Here is a 19,138-nt window from a genome sequence, read left to right as displayed (position 1 = left end):
ATATTCATTCCCCTGTGTTCATTTTCTCCCCACAAACTCAGTAGGTAAAAAGAAAAGTAATAGGTGTTATTTTTCCTTAAAAGTCTTATCCTTTCACTAATTATGGGTAAAACTCTTCATGAAAATTAGGGACTAAAAGCTAGGAGACAGGAGAAACCAAACAAATACGTGCATTCAGGCAAAACAGAATATAATCTATTTTGTTTTTTTAAGATTTTATTATACTGTCTCAGTAATGAGAGTAACATTTACAGTAACCTCTACAGAGCAGAGAAAGCCACGGTGCCTGCAGCAGTAACAACAAATTAAGTAACCAAAAATAGTTGTTGTTTTTTCCTCTGATAGAGAAAAGAGATCGAGTTCAAAAATTGTGTTCCATCTTCCAAACTTCTGGAAATATGTGATAGCGGTGAGTGAATGTTGGCTAGACTTTAAAAAAAAAGGTAAAATTCCTGGCATAGCATCTTATCTTTGCCAAATATTAATATCTGCACCTCCCCACCATATTTTTCCTTCTCATTTCTGAAGATAACACAGACTGGGTGTGTTTCTTTTCACACTTCGGAAAGGCTAGACAAATCATATCCTCACGGACTCTAAATTATGTAATTCCTACAGTCATGCTTTAGCTATGGCCTTTTAGCACTGTGTGATAACTGGAAATCACAGGCAATTCATCAGATTACCAGTTGTGAATTTGACAGTAGAATTAATCAAATAAGATTAGGAGAAGCTAGAAAATCAGAGTGGCATATGAGGGCTCCTTCTGTTGAAGGACTATCAATAAAATCCTAAGAAGGAGAAATAAAAATATCTAAACCAGCCAACATAAAATTTTAATGTATATCCAAAGCTGTACACTGTCAATCTTGGCAAAAACATATTTCTAAATTCTGTTTGATTTTACTGATAAAAGAGGGAGGGGACTTCTAGAACATATTTGATCCTGTTAAATTTACTTAAAATGGATCACAAGCAGTGTGATCCAAGAAGCAAAGGCTTACCTCAGGTAATGAATCCAATTTATCAAAAAGCTGAAATTTACAATAGATAGAAGAATATTTTGAGTGACAAAGAATGTCACACAAGAAACAAAGTGATGAAGAAATGAATGAGCCATCGTTGTGAAATAATCTCTGGGCAGGGATCTTCCTGGAGCATCACAGTGATGTGCATATAGGTACCGTGAACGATTGTAAGACTTAGCAGTAGGTTGAAAAATTTAGCTGAGACAAGAAGGTCCTAGGACATCTTTCTACCTTTGATGTCTACCACAGCATCTGGTACATAATAAATGCTCAATAAACAGTTTTTACCTAATGTGAATCCTAATGTAAAAAACATGCCTAAAAACATTTACCTGGGGCCAGCCTGGTGGCATAGTGGTTAAGTTCGTATGCTCTGCTTCTGCAGCCCAAGGTTCACAGGTTCGGACCCCGGGCATGGACCTACATGCTACCCAGCAAGCCGTGCTGTGGTGGTATCCTGCATACAAAATAGAGGAAGATTGGCAGAGATGTTATCTCAGGGCCAATCTTCCTCAAGTAAAATAAAACACATTTATCTGATGAAGGTATGCCCTTAATTTTAAAGATGTTAAATAAAATTAGCCTACGCAGATCTTAAGAAAGTACAAAATTGTGGGCAAGTTCATACCAAATCATTAGTCAATTACTTCCAAACGCAACATAAATGAAAAGTGTTTAATATTTAGAACTGTGCAAAAATTGAACATACTACCTACATACCACTCCAGATACTGAGTTCTCTATCACTTTAGGTATTCAAGCAAAACTGAGATGATTATTTTCAGGGTGAAATTGAGTATGCACGCTTTGGATGGGAATAATTGGTCAGTTGGCTTCTAAATTCCTTTCAGCATGTTTATTTTATCATTTGCTAATTTCTCTTCCATTTCTTCCCATATCCAGATCAGACAGACAGCATAGATTGGGGGCTGATTACATAACTTCCTTCTTTTGTAGTTTGGAAGCATATGCATTTTAAAAGTAACTAGTGGTAGCCTAGAGCAGCACTAATCCACCATCTATTTTATAAATAAAGTTTTACTGGAACACGGTTGCTCATTTATGGTGTGTTGTCTATACTGTTTCTCTACAGTGGCAGAATTGAACAGTTGCAATTGAGATCATGTGGCCTGGCAAAGCCAAAAATATTTACTATCTGGCTTTTTACAGAAAATATTTGCTGACCTCTGGTCTAGAAACCTATTTGAACTATTGATATAGTTTCAACGAAATATCCAAGCCTCATCCTCAAAATATAATGATTACTTCATGTAATAAAAATATGAGATTGGGCATTATAAGAACAAATATAGCTGATTTGCATTACTTGCTTATAAATAATAGAGCTTCACATCAGTATTCCCATGATGAAATGATTTTTAAAGCATATTAGCATATACACTGTTATAATTGACTAACATGTTTATTCAAATATGAATATTTTCATTAACATTAAGCAAATCATATTTCCCCAGTGGTTGGCTTTGAGTTCACATAGCAAAACACTTTCCGGTCTGTATGAGAACACTGCTGCCTATGTTATAGCCAGAATGGCTTTAAGAATGCATAATACAAAGCACTTTTCTCTAAAATCATTTCTAATTTTGAATTTTCTAATAAAAAATAAATCTTAAGAAATTACTCTGATGTTCCATTTAAAAGATAGTGGTACACTTTAACTTTCATTTTAGATGTTTTTATTTTGTTACTTTATTGTAACAGAGATAGTAAATATTATATTTCAACCTGTGTTTCAAATGAAATAAAAATTCTACAATGGAGTCATTTAGCTGAATGAAAGTTTTCTAAATTATATGTGCCCTCTATTCTACTCATATGCGGAGTTTAGATATTCATAAATATTTAAAAAGTCGGGTTTTCAAATCCAATATGACTGCAATCCATTTGAACAGTGAGAACTGAATTGTTTTTGCCCCTGTAGATGAATCAGATAGACAAGCTAATTGCCTTTTTAACTTACAGATTTTCAGCGCAAGATCTCATTATCATTTGCTTCAGGAATGAATTTCTCTCAAGTTTTGATGGAGAGTATAGCTTCTTTTATCATAAAATCATGAACCCTTTACCTTCTCCATCTTTCTGTAAATTCCCATACAGAGTACTTAATAGAAGACTGATTTTGCTCATCACTGCTTCAAGTGCTCTTTAGAATAACTTGAGAGAACAAGGAACATATCACATTAGCATAATAGAATACTTGAATAATCAATGACTGTGCCTAGGTAGAAATGGTTGCACCCATAACCAATATTCCAGACATTTAGAAAGGACATATAGAACTTATTTGAAACTCTATTCACAAGAATAATTATAAACGGCGTTTCTATTTGTCGTATATAGAGCCTGTCTATCATTTTAAAAACCTTACAACTGGTATAATAGAAATGATACCACTGATAAAGTAGCCCTGTTGAAAATCTTAGCTATTGAATCTAGAATTAATGAAACACAGATTCACACACACACCTGCACACACAGGTGCATACAAACGTGCACAAACACATTAGTTTTAATCTGTACTATTGGAATGATCCCAGGCGAGGGTAGACTAGAGCAAACAGATTTTGAGAGGGAAAATAACCAACACATAAGTTGCATAGAGGAAAAGTAAGATGAATATATGCATGAGGGATGGCAAGTTACAGAAAGTTAATAAGGATTATGAAACAATTACTCACTTTATAATTTTGCTTTGGATCCAGCTCTGAGTCTATTTCAGTTTTCAGCTGGGAAAAGTGAGTTTATTTTTTTATATTAGTGTATGCTTTTTTTTTTCTTTTGGTGAGGTAGATTGGCTCTGAGCTGACATTTGTTGCCAATCTTCCTTTTTTATTTCTCCCCAAAGCCCCAGTACATAGTTGAATATCATACTTGTAAGTCCTTCTGGTTCTTCTATGTGGGATGCTGCCACAGCTTGACCCAATAAGCGGTGTGCAGGTCTACACCCAGGATCCAAGCTGAGGAAACCTGGGTCCCCAAAGCAGAGCATGAGAACCCAACCACTACGCCACTGGGCTGACCCTGAATGCATTTTTATTTATATTTCTGAAGAAGTCTTCAAGAATTTTACAGCTATATATTACTAATATAAGTGTTATATCTCAACTGCATTTACTATAGTGATGATGTGGACATTGCTCTTAGAATTCTGTTTTAGTTTCAATGAGTACATCATGGGTCTAAGAGATGGAAAGCCCTTGTGGGCATAAGCAAATAGTTTACAAATAGGCTTATTTCTTAATCTTTGATATGACAAAAATAAAATTTTCAGCACATTGAGATTATTAATAAGGAATAAATAAGATAATTTGTGTAAATGAGCAATGTAAATGCATTATTTATAGATTTAATTTTTTATTATAAGACTAGTGAGTGGATTTTATAGTTATGGTGACTTTATATTCAGAACCAAATGTTGAGTTTTATAGTCTCATGAATGTGTATTTTGGGAAAGCAGGAAAATATTGAACTCTCTGTCACTGTTGTAGGTCAGGCTTTATCTTGACAAATAATAGATTCCAACAATATGATGTCAGATAGCTAAAGTAGACATAGAAAGATCAGTCTAGGCTACATACGATGGTGCTATCACGGGGTGTTGGCAGTGATGAACAGAATTGGATGAATATAAGATTCATTTTGAGATGAACAGAAAGCAGCTTGAAGAAAGAAGCATCATTAATAATGGATTTATTTAAATATAAATAAATCCATTTATTTATAAAATGTTTATAATTTATAAAATAACTTATAAAATTTATTTATTTATTTATAAATGGATTTATTTACATTTAAATAAATCCATTTAAGTACAATCACTTTACTTATTTAAATATAAATAGCTTTTCACTTTATTTTTAACTAACTTAATTTTGTTTTACTTTTTGTATTTGGTAACCTGACAGGTACCATTATTCTGATGAAGGAGAATGTGAGAGGGCCCAGTCAATGTTGTTTACTTTTTAAAGGAAATTCATAAATAAATTTTTTATTTTATTTTATAAATAAATGAATAAATGTTGTTTCTAATGTTTGGATGTGTGTTTGTGTGTAAGACAGATGTTAAGAGTGTCAATTTTGACGTGATAGTTTTGAGATATCCATGAGCCAGACAAGAATAGCTGTCTAATAGCTTGAGAGATGTGACTGTGAATTCTAGAAGTAACATCAAGGCTGGGAATGCTTCAGGACTTGTGCCATGGTAAATAAAGTCACGAGAATTAACACGATTATCTAGAATGAAGTTTAGAGAGGACAGGATAAGAGGACCTAGGACTGAGCCCAGGGACACTCCCGAATTTAGCAGCAGGGCACGGAGAAAAGAACTAACAAAAGAAAAAACGCTAATGATGTAGACTAAAGCGAGAGATATTTGACATCACGAGGCCCCAAGAAAAGAGATTGTTTCAAGAGCTGGTAATTGGAGGGTAGAGAAGGAAGGATAGTCATCCTTGTCAAATTCTTCTAAGAGATAGAAGATATGAAGTCAAAAAATTTTTCATTGATTTCAGCAACAATAAAATCCTTGGTGACCTGCTCTAGAGAAGTTTCAGTCAGTGGGTGTCAAATGCATATTAGAGAGATGCTAGGTGGAAGTGAAGATTATGGATGCAAACAGTTCTTTGAAAAAATACATATCTAATACATTACATATATTAGATAAAATATGTATTAATATGTATAGATACATTCAAATCCTTATATATATGGATAATATAATAGATTTGTGTGCATATATACATATTAATGCATGTAGTAATTTATATATATACGTGTAGGAATGTATGTATGTGTGTGTATATATGTAATATGTGTGTACGTATATATATATATATATATATATATACGTACACACACATGCAGACATTTAAGTCAGAGATACTTGAATAAAATTACATGAAGAAGAAACTAAGCACCCAGAATGGAAGAGTAATTACTGAAGGAAAAGAAAGCCCAAGAAGAACACTAATAGAGACATTGGGTATTCATAAGAAGAGGGACACCTCGTACGCGTTAAGAGGGAAGTAGTTATCTTCAGAGAGGGTGGAATTATCAAGTTTGTGGTAGAAAGTGGTGATAGTTTATATCTATTAATTTTCTTTTTTCTCATTGAATTATGAGGTGACAGTGAAGTGAAGATGAGGAGGGAATGTACAGCGATAAGGACAGAAGAGAGAATTCAGATAGTATGTCAGTGGATAAGGCTTATTATGGAAGCATTGACGGTTACATTAGTTTTTCTGCTGTGTAACACATTACAAAAATGTATCCACTTAAAACAGTGTACATATATTATCTCATAGTTCCAATGAATCAGGAGTCCCTGCAGAGCTTAGCTGGTTTCTCTACTCAGGGTGTCACAAGGCTGCAATCAAGGTGCTAGCTGGGTACAAGCTCATGTGAAGCTCCGGGTGCTCTTCCAAGCTCATGTGGCTATTGGCAGAATTCATTCCTTTCTTTGCAGGTGTAGGACTCATGGCAGCTTGCTTCTTCTAAGCTGGCATGGAAGGCCTAAGCCCTCTTTTCAAAGGCTTCCAACTGATTAAGAAGCTATAAAACTCTATTTTTGGTTCTGAAAAGAAAGTCTTTGTAACTATAAAATCTATTCAGTTTCATTGACTCCCTCACTAGTTTTTGTGCACCTTAGATTCCATGGGCCATTACTATAATCACTTTTTTTCTTTTAATAAAATTCTCAACTCTTGTGACCTGGCCTCTTTGACATTCTTGAGAGTGACATTGAAAATATATAATTAAACCCAACTAACTTTCAATATTTACATGGGAGACGCTGGCTGTTGATTTAGAAAAATCATACATAAGAATGACTGGGAGCCAGATTGAATGTGGTGAACGTCATCATTTTTCCATACATGTAATGAATATATGTATGCCTTCGTGCTACAACGACAGAGTTGAGTAGTTGTGATAGAAACTGTATGGCCTACAAAGATTAAAATATTTGCAATGTGATCTTTTAAAGAAAAATTTTGTCCACCCCTGGTCTAGATAACATAGAGGGATTGTAGCAGAGAAGGTACTACAGTCAGTGCATTAAAAGGAAAGGAGACGGAGGTGAAGACTAGGAGGCTTGAAGTTGTTATCTTGTTTTGTGGTTTGGAAAATGAAAACATATATTAGAGAACTGGGGAGAGCAGGATATTGATTGGTTATTGACCTTATGGAGAAATGCTGAAGCAATAAACTGTGAAATGAGAACTCCAGTCTACACTCAATGTCAGGGGGATTGGTAGGACCATAAGGAGGACAGAGTAGATGATAGAGTTCATGGTGGGAGATTTAATAGGACACCATTGGGATATACATGCATGTTGCTTGTGGGTTTTGTTTCCCTTTTTTCTACAAGCAAGGGGAAAAGTGACCTGAAAAGACAAAGATGTGATGAAATAAAGAACTTGTCTGTCATCATTGGCCTTGAGTTAAGAGAAGTTTCACAGAACAAAAAATTAAAAAACAAAGAAAAAACAAAATTATGAACACATTAAAAAGATCAGTGATTGCCAAGAATTAGGAGTGAGAATGATTTGATGATTTAGTGGTACACAGAGGATTTTTAGGGCAGTGAATCTATTCTGTAGGATACTATAATGGTAGATATGTGTCATTATACATTTGTCCAAGCTCATAGAATGCACAACACCAAGAGCAGAATTTAATGTAAACTATGGATTTTGGGGGACGATAATGTGTTAATGTCGGGTTGTTAATTGTAACCATTTGCACTATTTGATGGGAGATATTGATGATGGGGAAGGCTATGCATAAAGGGAGACAGTGGGTATATGGGAAATCCCTGTACCTTCTACTCAATTTTGCTGTGAATCTAAAAATTCTCTAAAAAATAAAGTCTATTTAGAAGTAACTAATATACAGCCCCCTGCCTCAGAAGCCTACAGAAGAATGCATCCAAGGAGACAGCCAGATTTCAGTTGAAGTCATAGAAATGAATGGAAAGTTCTGAGAAGAAATTGTCATGTAATAGTGCCTGTTGATCATATAGTTAGAGTTAGTGAGAGTACAGTGGAAAGTTTCGAGTGGGGAATAGATTGAGTTGGATTAATATATCAACCATTATAGGGAAGGCAAACTAGATGAGGCTTAGACCCTGAGTGTCCCAGAGATAAACAGAGATGTAAGGAATGATGAGATCAGTCCTGAAGGTCTGATCATCTGTGTTTGGGGATCCACGCACTTTTAATCTTTTTACAGAAATTTCATAAGTATCTTTTAATATAATAAATCATTCTAAAATATACAATACTTGTTCACAGATCGTAGTTATCTGATATAATTAAAACCTTTTTTATGTAGGTATTTTATTCCTGAATTTTCTGATAAAGGCATTGAAATCCAGAGTCCAAAGGAAAATAAGTAGTCTATAGTTAAGATTAATGTGGACACATTCTTGTAAATATGTTTACTTGTGCCTCTACATCATGAGTGCTTCTGCAGAATCACAACAGAATATCACGAAGATTCACTAACATATTGGAGAGACAAAAACCTAAACCAAATAAGAAATTACCCCACTAATATTTAGTGACTAAGATTTACAAACCTCAACTTTCCCCCTCTTTAAAGACGGAATAATAAAACCACCTAACTGTGATATTGCATCAATGAAATATTGTGTTTGATGCAGCTTTATAACAATAATTCATCATGAAAATATTGTAAGTATTAAATAAATCTAAAAAATGTATGTGTAAAAAATATATGTGATAGTATTTTTAGCTCTCATTGCTACTCTGTTGGGAAATATTCTATATCTAGCAAATTCTGCTTCATTTCACCCATGAAATCCCCAGGTCGAAATCTAAGGTTACATTTCTATTGTTTCTGCATCAAATACTTTCAAAGTTTCAACAATTTAGTTCTTAAACTTTTCCTTGACTCTGATGCAAGCAATGGTTCACTCATCATGCACTGCAGCAAAATGTGCACGCATTTACAGATCAGGAATCTAGCTTAAAAATCATACGCTTCCAGCAGATTTTCACTTTTTTCAGAGAATCATTTTTTAAGTTTATTCGTGAGGATTTTACTTAAACAAGTCCATTTAGATAAAAATAGTCGTTATTGATTAATGATTGATTAATTAGTTAATTAATAATTCATTATTGCTCTCATCACTTTCAACCTTAGCCTCATCATCTTTGTCATCACCATTAGCCTCATCATTCACAGAGTTCCTGTTGCTCTGCCAGTCTCCATGCACAGTGAGTGATGGAGACAGATGTCTTGCCCTAGAATAAAAGGAATTTATGAGGGTACTTAGATTATTCCAAAGCTTATTATGCATAAAATCTCCAGATCCTTGAGAAAATGTGAGGAATGATTTTTCCTTTGTAATTGTTATTAGATAATTTCTTCAATAATCATTTTTGTACGTGCATTGAAATGCCTTGGTCAGACAGAGATTCATCCACTCACTCTCGTTAAGCCGCCTTTGTGAGCTTGAGCAAGAAAAATAAAACATAAAGGAAAACCCCCAGGAATAAAATTTTATATTCAAGGATCGTATCACCCTGCAATTAAAACACCACAATGACTTAGCAATTCTCTCTCTTACTCCATTCTCAACGGGAAAATCTTTCTAGGATGGATCTTTTTCCTAGTAAAGAGATTCTTTCAGCATATTGTAGAGTAAGGTGGCAAAGTGGCAGAGTGAATTAACAGAGAGATAACAACAATCAAGTAGATCCAGGGCATCCGTGATCACTTCTGATTTCAAATTTCCTTCTCTGTTACTTCTGTCCCACGCCTTTCCACCTTGAGAATATTCCTCTCCAATCTCAAAAGTATAATTTGCCATTAACACATCAAATAATCAGCAGACATACACTGATTTAATAAACTTTCATTTGATTTATGATAAACTGATTTTGGTGTTGATTAGGCTCTTGTAACTTACCAGTTTAACGTTTATTGACCGACGTCAGTGCCTCTCTTTCTTAACTGAACTTAATTATTGCCACAAAGAACATTAAATTTGACGTCTTTATAGATAGATCAATATGACTGACAGTGAAATAAATATTGCTCATTATTCTAAATTGTTGTACAACATGCAGGCTGCCAAATTAATGGGAGACAATCATGATTATCAGCCATTAACACAGGTTTGGGTGTTGCTTTTTCAATGCCTGCCTTTGCCTCTTTGTAAGACTCCTTTTCTTAGAATTGAAAGTCAATAAAGCACATAGGGACTCAAGACCAAGTGCAGAAATCCATCACAGCTGTTTATTGTGGGCAAATATGAGGTTTTTTTCAAGGCAGCAAGGATTCTTCAGGAACACGTAAAAACGTTATTTTACTTAAAGGGTGAATGAGAGTTGCATTACCTGGCCGTGTTATTATGTAGGCCAATTTCTTGTCACTTGAAATTCATGAGTTCAGAGATTCACATCAAAACACAAAAATTTTAGTGGTTTTCATTCATATTCTTATTGTTCAAAAGTACTTAAATCAGACATAAAAAGTGTCATAAGACTTTCTGGACATCACATGGTTCTTTCAGAAACACTATTTTGATGATTTAGATCGTCTGTTAGGAAATAATACAGAAAAATACTGGCAACAATTTATTTACTACAGTGAGAAGATCGTATATGAAAGGAAAAGTGCTCTGTGAAAAGCATGCTTGTGTTTTTATCATTTAAGGAGCATCTAAAAAGAGTTCAGCGATTTTGAAGGTACTGGAATATAAACAACATCTTTTAATCATAATATCACACTTCCTACTGAACCAGGTTCGCTCGATCTTATGATAACTACTTAACTTACTAAAACTTTTATATCAGTACAGAAGAAATTTCATTTTGTGGTTCTATAATAAACATTTTAAAAGCATCATCATTAACTGAAGAATTAGAATGCTCCCAAATACATTGTAATTATTCCCACACTTAAAAAATGTTAGTAAATCTATAACAATACATTAAATAGTATCAGAATACAGTAAGAATTTCTGGATAGTAACTAAGCTACTTAGAATATAACTGAATTAAAAGAAAAGGAAGAATCAGTATACTTAGTATGTGTGGACTCTTGAAATCTCAGCATCATTAAATATGTATCAAAAGGTGAATTTCAGATTAGTCATATCTTTAAATTCTTCTATTTTATGTCTATGTTCAAGTATATGGTATTCAAAACGAGGTGCCACTACTCATATTTAGATGTGTTATAAAGTGCTCGATTCCCACTCTATTTAGGTGGCCTTTCTTAATTCTGTAACTTACTTCCCATAAAGTCTTTGCAATATGAGCGTTACACTAATTTCATAACAATGCGAAGTGATGACATAATGAAAAGAAATGATATAGCTTAGAAAAACAACAAATAAATGGTATTCATTTGTTCACACATTCAAAACATGTGGTTATGTACTAAGAGACAGGCATTGTATCAGAGACTGAGGATGAAACTGTCCACAAGACATGAGAGGATGCTAATTCTATTGCCAAACACAGATGTCTGCACATATTTTTGTTTTGGAAGAGATGTCCTCTGAGCAAGCCTACACATTGACACATGAGTGTTTCTCTTAATGATTTTCTTTAGATATTTTGTTTATTTGCTATATTGTCTAGTAGCCACCAGAATGTAAGCTGTTTCAGGCAGAAATTTTGAAAATTTCCTCCATCACCTTCGTATCCTGGGGGCTGAGCACAGATTGTAACAGATATGTGTTGAGTGGGTGAATAAAAGAAAATCATCAACTAGATCTAGATGTGTTAGGGCAGCAAATATAGGTTTTTATTCTTCATTTTTGGGACATTTTTGCAATTTTATTTTCCATTAAAAAGATAGCATCACTCTAGAACAGTCTTATTATTTAGATGTTTCCAATATTTATTCTTCTGGATAAATGACTTTGAAATTATCTGGATATTTTGTTTTCAGAAATGTGACCTCTCAAATTAAAAAACAAAAAAAAGAAGAAAGTAGTAAAATTAACTGTTTTTTTGTGTGTGAGGAACTGTACTATATTTTTTCGTATATTATCTTACTTGATGCTCAATAAACATTGTTGAGTTTGCTCTCACTGTAAATGTTAGGATACTGAGTCTTAGAATACTTAAATCACATGATCGTGATCCCTCAATTAGTAGACATTGCAGTAGAAATTCAAGCTTAGCTCTGTCTGATTGCAATGTCTTATAATAAATATCAGCACAAATGGAAAACATCGGATTTTTCAGTGAAAAAACAATATGAGTTCTTGTTATGATGCAAGCACACAAACATGTTATCATTTATTAAATAAACTTACACTTTCCCTATACTTTCAAGAAAGTGAGCCTTCAATCTATTAACACTGTATCCATTTTTAATGGAAGATCTGTTGACAAGATGTAAATTCTCTTACTAAATATTTTTGGTCCTTTGGGAAAATCACAGACGTAAGAAGTGACCTCCTTTTATGAGCTTTACCTCTGCTAAAGCTATTTGGTCTTAAAGTAAATTTTTTCAGATATTGATATAGCTATACTGTCATTTATATTTGTATATGTTTGATGTGTGTTTCTATCACTTTATTTTCAACCCTTTGGTCCATATATTTTATGTTTCCTTTTTATATAGCATATACTTGGATTTGTTTCATTTTATTCACTTTGACATCCTTTGTTTTTTAACAGAAAATTTTAGTACATTTACTTTTATTATGACTGCTGATATTTTGGAAATATTTTGTCTATCTTACTTATTGTTTTATAATCACCCTGCTTTTACTAATTTTTCTCCTTTTTTTGCCTTATTTTATGTAGATTGAAGTGACTGAAAGTTTTTACTAGAACCCATGTTGTTATTCCTTTTTTATTAGGAAGCTATATACTCTATTTCTGTTATTTTAGTAGCTACCCTAGAAATGTGGTCTTAACTAGAACATCAGCTTTATACAGGCACAGACTTTGCCTCTCTTAGTAAATGTTATATTCTCATGCCTAAAGCAGTATCTGGAACACATAAGTTTTCAATAAAATTTAAAAAAATATATATTGATTGTGTTGACATCACAATTTTAGAATAACAAAATGCATTAGTTTTTATTCCTAATTTCTATCTTTTCAATCTTTTTCCAATTTTCTAATTATTTTTTCTAACTAATCATATTAAATATTATTTATATTGTTTTTTGTAGCTATCATTTATTTACTGTTTTCTTAAAAGATGGATTCACTTGGTTATACAAATCTAGATGAGAATAAAGTTTGTTAAAATCTAACAAAATTTACTCGATAGTCCAAAGTGTGTGTCCTTGATTGGCAAGTAGATCTCTAAATGTGTATTCAGCAACTGAGGCTCATTCTGTCTTTTGGCTGTTGTATCCTATAGGGCCTTGACATTATCTGTAAGAAGCTGCTGGAAAGGAGAAGAGGGAAGAAGTTGGTGGAATGGAGGAGATTTACTTCTTAAAAGACTTTGTCTAGAGGTGGTACACTTCATTCTGTCCAATATCCCATTGACCAGAATTACTCAGACTGTATCGCCCAACTACAAGGGAGACAAGCAAATATAGTCTAGCTGTGTTCTGAGGCAAAGAATAAAGGAACTGGTTTTCGGGAAGAGGTATTTTCTACAGAGATTGATAATTACTGTCTTTCTCATATTTTAAAGATACAGATCCACTGTCCTCTGGCTTCTGTTTTTGCTTTTATTAAAAAAAGTTGTCAGTCTGTCATTCTTTTATAGATAATCTTTCTTTTCATTCTACTTTTATTTAGGATCTGCTCTTTTTCTTTGATGGTCTTCCAATTCACTAATATAAGTTTAAGTGAGGCTTTTTATTTATCTATAGAGTTTATGTTTAGCTAAATTCCTGAATATGTGAATGCATAACTTTCACCAGTTCTGCAAAATTATCAGCCATAATCTTTTAAAATATTGCTTTCTCATTCTCTTCCTCCTTCTAGAACTCTATATAGCTTGCACATACTCACTCTATCTCTAGTTTAACTTGTTTTCATATTGTCTATGTTTCCTTGCTGCATTCCAAAACAATTTTCCAGTCCACCTTGCCTATCTCTCTTCCAATGTCAAATCTATTTCTTACCCTATCCATTGTTTCTATAAAAATTATTAAATTTTCCATTTTAGAACTTTTTTTGCATTTCTGCCTGGTGATTTATGATAATGTTTTGTTATGCGGTAATACTTTAAAATGTTTTATTTATTTAATTATATTAAAAGTATTTTTTACTTGGGATACTGGAAATATTCTACCTCTGTATCAGGGTAGGAGTTGGAGTTGCGTGGAGTATGTGCACACACACGTGCACACACACACACATATACATTTATTAAACTGTGACTTTAGGGTCTGTACATGCCTTACGGTATGTGTATCAGTTTCCTATTGCTGTTGTAATAAATTACCACAAATTTAGGGGCTGAAAATAACACAGATTTATTATCCTAAGTTCTGAAGGTCTGAATTTTGAAATGCTTCTTGTGGGACTCAAATCAAAGACTATTCCTTCTGGAGGCTCTAGGGGACAATCTGTTCCTTGACTTTTTCACCTTCTAGAGGCTGCCTACATTCCTTGGCTTCTGGCTGCACCACTCTGACCTCCACTTCCACATTAGCATCTCTCTGTCTCTGACCCTCTTGTCTGTCTTCTATAAGGACCTTTGTAGTTATATCATCTCTACCCAGATAATCCAGGAAAAATCATCTTTTCTTTTTTTTTTTTTAAGATCCTTAATTTAATCACAACTATGAATTCCCTTTTGCTGTGCTAAGGTAACATATTCCCAGATTCCAGAGGTTAGAATGTGGACATCTTTGTGGAGACATTATTCTGTGTACAACGCTATGTAAATTATACCTCAATATGAATAAATATGTAAACAAATTCTATTTTTGTGAAAGAAAAACCCTGAACCACAGAGACGCTATTTCAGAGACACTAGAGTCAAACTGTATCTCTTAGCATGAAATAATTAGACTTAAGTTTCCTCATTAAATATAGTGCAAATAAAAGAAAGGAGGAATATATCTTTAATGATCACTTATCAATTCTAATGTATTTTTCTTCAAAGAAAACTCTACCTCCAACCACAGAACCCAGTAATTCTTGACATCATGTAAACATAACGCCCACACCTTTCTTCTCTTCTTCTTGACAACAAGGCTAGTTCTAAAAACTATGACTCATGGAAAGAAAAAGAAAGTGATGGATCTCAAGGAGTTTAAAGTTTCAAGTTGACAACAAGTTTTATCTGACATTAACGTATCGAGTCATAGAATACTTATCTCATACTGGCAAAATTTAAAAGATGAGAATGTATTGTATTTTTCATGTCTATTTATAGTTGTTCCTGAAAGAGCTTCTTCAAAGAAATTTGATTAAAACTTCCCAAGTTGGAGTTGAAAAGTAGGATAAATTTAGAATCATTGAATTGTTAAGTAAAACACAATAAGGAGTCCACAGCAGTGAACTTTGTAGTCCCTGGGGCAAGAGAGACAGAAAAGAGACGGCTCTCTCTGCCAGTCACAGTCTCGCTCTGACTTCTTTTCCTCTAATGAAGCTCTTAAAATGTTTTATGAGAAAAAAAGCTATTATCCTTCATGTTATCAGTTAAAATATATTTTCATGAGTTCCAAAGGACGACTACCAGGACGAATGCCCATAAACTTTAGGAGTAAAGTTTTGTTTTGTCTTCTCTGGGAATGACAGTACCTTATTTTATCCCTAGCATTAGGAAAATTATATGATTCATCCATTATTTATTTTTCATTAGACCAATGCAGATATACTCTGACTCTCAACACCACAAAACTTGCTTGTCTAACAAGTTCAGCTCTGTGCGTTTGTGTCTAAGTGATACAGAGATCTGGGAAGTTTTATACTGTTTTCAAATTTTTACAGCTTTGCTGGTAGAACTGTATGAATTTTCCATAAATATTGGAGAAAGAAAGCAGTAACTTTGATATTTGAGAGAACTCGTCCATAAAACAAAAAGTAGACAGAAACATTTGTTCAGGAGATCTTTTTTCTTTCTTCCCTTCTTTTTAGTTTTTCTTTATATAAATATATAAGACTTTGGACTAGATAGATTGGGTGAAAATTCTAATATTTCTGTCACTGAATCTAATCTCTTTCTTTGAGGACAGGCATTACTCATACACTTTCACTTTGCTTCTTTAATAGAAGAACTGTTAGCCGGCAAATTATTCTTTCAGTCTTTCTGTTTTTATTGTTATTCTGGTGTGTGTGTGTGTGTGTGTGTGTGTGTGTGTATGTGGTGTGATACACACTAGTCCAGGTGGATAGCTGTATTTATTAAATCAAAGAATGGTCATCTTAGGGGACAGATTAAATTATTTTTATTTTTAGATGGATCTTCTTTCTCTTATGTTTTTACTATCATGGTTGTTGTAATACAAAGAGATAACCAGCTTATGATGATGAGTGTACTGTTTTCTATGTCAGGATAAGACTAGGTTCTGCTGCAGTAACAGACAACCCTGAAGTATCAGTGGCCTAGAATGACCAAGGTGTGTTTTCCTTCCTGTTGCTTTTCCATTTCATGTTGGCTCCTGCTCTTGTCTATGTGATCATCATTCTGGAATACAGGCTGATGGAGGGGCTGCATCTACAAGGTTGGTGGTTACCATGAACAAAACAAAAAGAGAGAGGGAAGCATGGAAAACCATACTATTTTTTAAAAACCACATTAGAAGTTTTGAAAGAAACATGACATAGTACTTCTGCTTAATTTCATTAGCCAGATAAAGTCATGGTTGTGTCTACCTCTAAAGGTGTTGAAAGGCGAATGTTACCATATACCTAGGTGAGAGAACTCATAACAGAACTGGATAATTTCCTGTCTGCTAGTAATTTTACAAATCTCACATTACTAATTGACAAAATTGAAGTTGCTTCATTCTTTATATACTCATGTTTTTCTACGTATATGAGTCCTCCTCATCTTTTCCAAGCCTGCTAAGACTGGTTATATATAAAATATCTTTATTATCTGTTTTATAACCTCACCATGAGTATTACTCATACACAGTAACTGCCTCTTGCAATTGATCTGTTCGTTTGGTTGGTGTTATCTGACAAAGAATAGATATCACTTCGTAAGGCATTGCATCATTTTTTCCTACCTCTCTCTTTTGGATATTTTACAGTTGGTTCCTTTATGGAGTTTTTCTATTTCCCAATGTCTCCATTAAAAGTGGCTCATCTGAAAGGATTGTGCCGAGAAAGATAAATATCAGAGAGATTGCCAAGTTCAAAGGTATTGAAGTCATACAGATGCTCCTTTCATTTCCTTCCTGTCAAATCAATGCCTTCTGCTTTTGATTCTATCAAGATACTGAGTGATCTCAGGGAACACATTCATTTCATGTAATGTATCCACTGTCTGTGATCTGAAAAATGTGAGGGTATATTTTTTCCTCTCAATCCTACCATCAATATCCTGTAAAGAAATGGGGAAAAATAGTACACGGGTTAATGCTTCATGTCAGGTGCAGGTAGACTATACTTAGCAATCAAACTTTTGAGGACCTCAATCATTATCTTTTCTCCAGTCTATGTTTGTAGAATTTTACTGTTTCTGACCTGACCTATGGCATTTCTTCGCCTACCTAAACATTTGCCCTTGCTTTGCATGCACACTGCAGTTGAGTCTCCATAACATTTCTGAATTAAGTTCTTGATCTCAGTTTTCATGATTTTGACCAGCCTCCTGCTTTCTCCCCCAGAGTCTGATTTACAATTATCTGAATCTAGTTGAACAATCTCATTTTGTCCCCTAGTGCTTCCATTGTTTTATAATTTTGCTTAAGGAATGGACTCGATCTGAATGTTGATTATTGTATGCCATCAGGGCTCCTGTTCCCTCTCTAACCTCATTTCATAGTCTTCTTCCTCTCCCTCCCTCCACTGAAGCAACCCTGGGCTCCTTTCTAATCTCTGAGCAATCAAGGCAACACTCCACCTGAAATCCATTGTATTTCCTGCTCCCTCTGCCTGAAATAGACTTTCCCAGTGTAAAACTGAGCAAAGGAAACCTAAATCAAGATGGAATTGGGAAGCCATGAAGACAGGGCTCTCCAGTCATATATCACTCATGGCAGCTTACAGACTCCCAAGGTAGGAGGAAGATTTCCTTCTGACCCAGCAACAACAAGCTGCCCAACGTCCGCTGCCAATGAAAAAGTGCCACAATTGGCCCAAATTTCCTCTTAAAACCTAGTAAATGCTGACCTTCTGTCTGTCTCCTCAGACTTGCCTATGGCTTGTCATAGTTTGCTTGTCCTGAATTGCAGTTCCTCTGCTATTCCAAAATAAGCTAATTTTGGCTGGGGAAAGACCTTCTTATTTCATTTTTAAGGTCAATACTAGTTATCCTTATGGCCAATCCTTGCTTCTTTTATTTTTCCATAAATCACTTTTTGTGATGCCTGGTCTGGCCAATTTGTCTAAAACTGCACAATGCTACTGTTATACAGAATAACATAATGAGAATAGGAATTAAACATATTGTCTTAGTCCATTCAGGCTACTATAACAAAAATACCATAGACTGTTAAACAACAGAAATTTAATTCTCATAATTCTGGAGGTTGTAAAGTCGAAGAACAGGGTGCCAGCAGAGTTGATGTCCATTTGAGAGCGGACTTCCTAGTTCATAGATGGGCTCTCTTCTTGCTGTGTTCCTACTTATTAGAAGGGACGAGGGGACTCTGGAATGTCTTTTATAAGGATACTCATTCCATTTATGAGGGCATTACCTTTATGACCTAACCATTTCCCAAAATCACCCCACCTCTTAATACCATCACATTGAGAGTTAGAATCTCAGTATATTAATTTTGGGAGGACTCGTTTAGTTCATAACACAGTTAGAAAAGAAAGTTGATCAAATACTAACTTTAAACATCTAAGTTTCATGATTCATTGTTTCTTTGAGATTGATTAAGATAATAAATCTCTATGTATCGGTCAGAATAGTCCTGTTTGTTTGTAACAGGAAATTTTAATTAAAAAGAGAGAGAGAGAGAGAAAGCAGGTAGTGTTCTACACACTTGAACATTCTAGAAG

The sequence above is a fragment of the Equus przewalskii genome, chromosome 25 (assembly GCF_037783145.1).
Source record: "Equus przewalskii isolate Varuska chromosome 25, EquPr2, whole genome shotgun sequence".
NCBI lineage: Eukaryota > Metazoa > Chordata > Mammalia > Perissodactyla > Equidae > Equus > Equus przewalskii.
Note: the sequence above shows the minus strand (reverse complement) of the source record.